The sequence below is a fragment of the Dermochelys coriacea genome, chromosome 3, assembly GCF_009764565.3.
Source record: "Dermochelys coriacea isolate rDerCor1 chromosome 3, rDerCor1.pri.v4, whole genome shotgun sequence".
Classification (NCBI taxonomy): Eukaryota; Metazoa; Chordata; order Testudines; family Dermochelyidae; genus Dermochelys; species Dermochelys coriacea.
This window is the reverse complement of record NC_050070.1, coordinates 24,276,608-24,281,368: the sequence shown is the minus strand read 5'-3', so window position 1 is coordinate 24,281,368 and position 4,761 is coordinate 24,276,608.

The window sequence follows — 4,761 nt, the reverse complement described above, 5'->3', positions numbered from 1 at the left end:
AAGCAGATTATAGTAGCAGCATCCCAAAATCCATTTTTGGGGATAACAGTGGGAACGGTCACCTTGGAGTTGATGTGGTCTCTGTCCAGTAAGTAGACCAAGCAGAGCCAGGCCTGTACATATCATAGATGAAGTTTGGTGAATGGTGTCACATAAGTGCACATGGCTGTATGGCTTAACAGTGAAGGGCATATTCACACTGTAGTTCTTGGTCTGTAAGAAGTCCATGCAACCAGGTTGCTCACTATATGAAATCTGTCTATGGACAGGAAAGTTCTTGCGGAAGCAGAGTCCAATGTCATGCCAATAAAGTTTATTGTCTTTGTGGGTGATGCAGGCTTTTCTCTGATTATGCAAATACCCAGGGCTATAAGAAGCTTGATGAGAAACTCGGCCATCAACCTGACCCACTGGCGGGAGCGGCCAGGAGCCAATCATCCAGATACAGGAAAACTGTGTAGCCCTTACATCTCATCAGGGCTCCCACCACAGAGAAAATTTTTGTGCATAGTCTGGGTGCTGTTGCCAGTCCAAAGGAAAGGATTTGGAATCGGAAATGTTCCCGACCCACCATAAACCACAGGAACATGCTTTGGGAGGGCTGAATTGTTGCCCTGGATCTGAGGGATTTGTGTATAATTAAGCTAATTGCAACCATATGTGCATTCAGCCACCATAAATTAATGAAACAGAACACCACATAGTTAAGGGTTAATTTGAAAACAATCTTTTAGACGCAGGGTTAAAACTAGCTGCAGTTTCTGCTAATCAGAATGGGAGGAGGGGAGAGAAAAGTAAATAACTGAGACTGAAAGAAGATAAGTGGGTGAAAAACCTTGAGTCTAGGTGCCTCTGATATTAGAAGTTTATTGAAAGTTAGGAAAAGTGATGATCCAGTAGGGGTCATTATGACCTATGTGTTTTGTAGAAGTTAGTTATAAAAAGCCTAGATAATACAGTGTACTTTGGAGCACTCCTCTGGAGGTATCCTTGGAGAGGCATTTTTCTTGGCACTTTTAGTCCCTGGCAGGGAGGCGTTTGGTCAGCGCTGATCTACCATTGAATACTCAATACCTTCTCAGAATTTAGATAAATATTTGGGATGTTCTAAACATATTGCTTATGTCTATGTGTGCTTAAATCTAATAAACTGCAGTTTTAGACAAGAGTATATTTACTTGCATTTATCTTTGATCAGATGGAATTGCTGTGTTCCCATTAATTTATTCCTGACACCACCTGGAAGGAAACAGTTACATTACCACTACTGGGGGTTCTGAAAACCCCGGGTAACAGAATATCTATATGGAAGTAAAAACAATGAGGAGTCCTTGTGGCACCTTAGAGACTAACAAATTTATTTGTGCATAAGCTTTTGTGGGCTAGAACCCACTTCATCAGATGCATGGAGTGGAAAATACAGGAGCAGGTATAAATACATGAAAAGATGGGAGTTGCTTTATCAAGTGTGAGGTCAGTCTAATGAGACAATTCAATTAACAGCAGGATTACAAGGGAGGAAAAATTACTTTTGTAATGGTAATGAGAGTGGCCCATTTCAGACAGTTGACAAAAAGGTGTGAGTAACAGTAGGGGGAAATTAGTATGGGGGAAATTAGATTTAGGTTTTATAATGACCCAACCACTTCCACTACACATCCTTCATGTCGACAGTCACGAACCACATCTCCTCCTGAAGCGAGGGAATTATTGATGCCAATGTAATCATTCTTAATTTTGACTTTTGTATAAAGATGTTGAGTTGCCAAAGGTTTCTCTACCCTCCATCTTTTTGGGGGGACTAGGAAATATGGAGAGTAGAACCCTCCTCCTTGATATTGAGGTCGGATGCATTCTATTGCCGCTCAGTGTAGGAGGGATTCTGCTTCCTGTTGAAGAATCACCTCGTGAGAATGGTCCCTGAAGAGGGACCAAGAAGGGGGCTTGTTAGGGGGAAAGGCAGAGGAACTATATGGCTTACCTCTGATGGATAATCTCCAAAATGTCAGTCATGATTAACTGCTGGTTGTGAGCGAAGGGGGTGAGAGCCCCCAAAAATAGCACAGAAGAGTTGGGTGGCATCAGTGTTGGTAGGTGGGACTCAATCCATGTCAAAAGTGGCCTTTTGTAAGTGGTTGGGAATGGGTAGAGGTCATGGTGGTAGAGGGGACTTAAAAGCAAGGCCTCTGAACTCTCTGGCATTTTGTTGGAGGCTTGGTTGGGCACTGGTAATAGAATGCATGAGGAGGTGATGGCCTTGGTTTATAGGTTTGTCTCTGGGGTTTCTTCCTTGGGGCTGAAATGTAGATCCCCAGGGAGTACAGGGTCAATCTCAAGTCCTTTAACAAGTGTAGAGATTTGTCCATTTTCTCATTAAAGAAATTCAGCTCATCAAAGGGAAGGTCTAGAAAGGTATTCTGGACCTCCCTGGGAAATCCCAATGATTGTAACCAAGAATCCTTCCTCCTGACTATACCAGTGGCCAGACTTCTGTATGCCATATCTGTTGCATCAACTGTGGCCTGAAGGGCTGTTTTCACCACTAACTTGTGCTCCACTATGAAGGACTAAAACTGGGCTCTGATCTCAGGGTGGAGCTTGTCCTTCAAGTTCGCTCGCATGGAATAATTGTTAAAGTAATATTTTGCTAACAGGGCCTAATAGTTAGTGATGCAAAATTGCAGGCTCACAGAGCCGAAGACCTTTCTCCACAGGAAGTTGAGACTCTTTGGGCCCTTGTCCATCAGAGTGGTCATTTGATTTTGTGACCTAGCCCTTTCCGTAGCTGCCTGTACCACCAGCAAGTTGGGGGTGGGGTGGGAGAACAACAATTCAGGTCCCTTGGCAGGGATATAATAGCGTCTCTCAGCAGTCTTAGATATGGGGGTGCAGGATTCTGTGGTGTGCCAGACCATTCTATCCAATTCTAGGATGAACTCATTAACCAGAAGGGATACTTTACTCAGTCCTTGAGGTTGCAAGATATCCAGGAGCCGGTATTGTGGGTTCTGGACTTCCTCCACTGGTATCTGTAGGTCATTGGCAACACTCTGTATTAGGAGGGGCACTGCTTATCTGAGGGGCCAATGGACAGGGATGTCACCCTGGCCCAGATCAGATAGGCGCCTCATAAACTTCTTCATTAGGTGTTTCCCAAGGCAAAGCTGACAAGCTTCTCGAGTTCTTGGTGGAAATGAGTGACAAATACTGCACTTTGCAGAGATATGCATATCACCCAGATGCAGCACCTGTGTTCATCACTGATGGAGAAGGAGTCAGGGCAAGAAACACAATTCTTGAATTGCAGGATTCTGGGCATAGTCCCACACAACGGGGAATGAATACCTAGCTGGGGAAAAAATAAGCTACACTAACTATGCTATAAAATCTAACTATATTAATAGTTTAAGAAGAATAAAACTAGTTACAAATCTATTTACAGGTTTTACAAAATAGCTGAAGGAAGAGAGGACACACAATTTTGACACAGGCCACGTGGCGGTAAGAAGCAACTGGAAAGGCATTGGCCTGCACTGTCTGTCATTCCCTTGGTCAGGAGCACAAGGAGAGATCTACTGCACACATGTGGACCAATGAACACTGCTTGTAAGAACTTCCAGACTTCAGCACATGGCTCACATACATACCCACATGTGAAATACACACAGGGACTAGCATTTGTTCTTCAGTTGATGCTTTCATGCAAATGTCATTATTAATAAAGAACTAGAAAACAGATCTAACTATAATATACAATATATGAGGATTATTTCTGAGTTATTTTTTAAAGATTTCCAAGAACTGATATGAGCAGTTCTTTACATCATATTGAAGTAATTTTTTCAACATATAACTAGAACCCAGCTGGAAAAAAAATACAAAAAAAAAAAAATTTCAAAATAACTATTGAAGACTTCCCCCCTCACATGGTTTTGCATCCATTTTCAATTATAATATAAGTATAGCACTACCCTGCTTTTAGATATGTTATCAAAAATAATATGAAAGCCAAAATTCACCATAGGGGAATAGAACTATAGAAATATTACAAGTATAAAAGAGTTGAATATGATATATAAGCAGAATGTATGGGAAAATGTAACATTAACTTCTTACACTTCAAATTTTTATATAGTTCTATTCCCTTGTTATTTATTATTGAGAACATCAGCATGAAAATATCTTATTTTTAGTTTATCTGCTCCTTCTGCTTAATTCTTACCTTAAATCATAATCCTCTCTTTGTGGACATCATAATTGGTAGCTGTAGGAAAAAGCTTATGATGTAACAGATCATGACAAATAATGATAATTAGATATTTGCTTGTAATAACTATTGATTGATCAAGTCATTTTAACTGGATTCTAAACATCATGTAAATCATACAGACTATCTTAATATTTTGTTGCATAAAACACAAATATGTAAATTGCATATTTTATTAAAAATGAGGCTTATTATACATATCTTATTTCTATTAATGTTACATAAACTTTAATAGTGTCTTATTTTCTATCAACATTTTTACTAATAAATATTCATCATAAAAACTCTTTAGTATCAAATATTCACAAGAGTAATCCTGAATAAATTGCCAAACAGTAACACAATATTAATATGGTAAAACCCAGAAATAGTAAACATAAACAATCTATATTAATGTTTTACAGAACAGTTCAACAATTTTCAAACAAAGTGATTAGTGATACTATAGTCCAATTATCTGTTCCGCTTCATGGTTGGTAAAAGAATCCATGAAA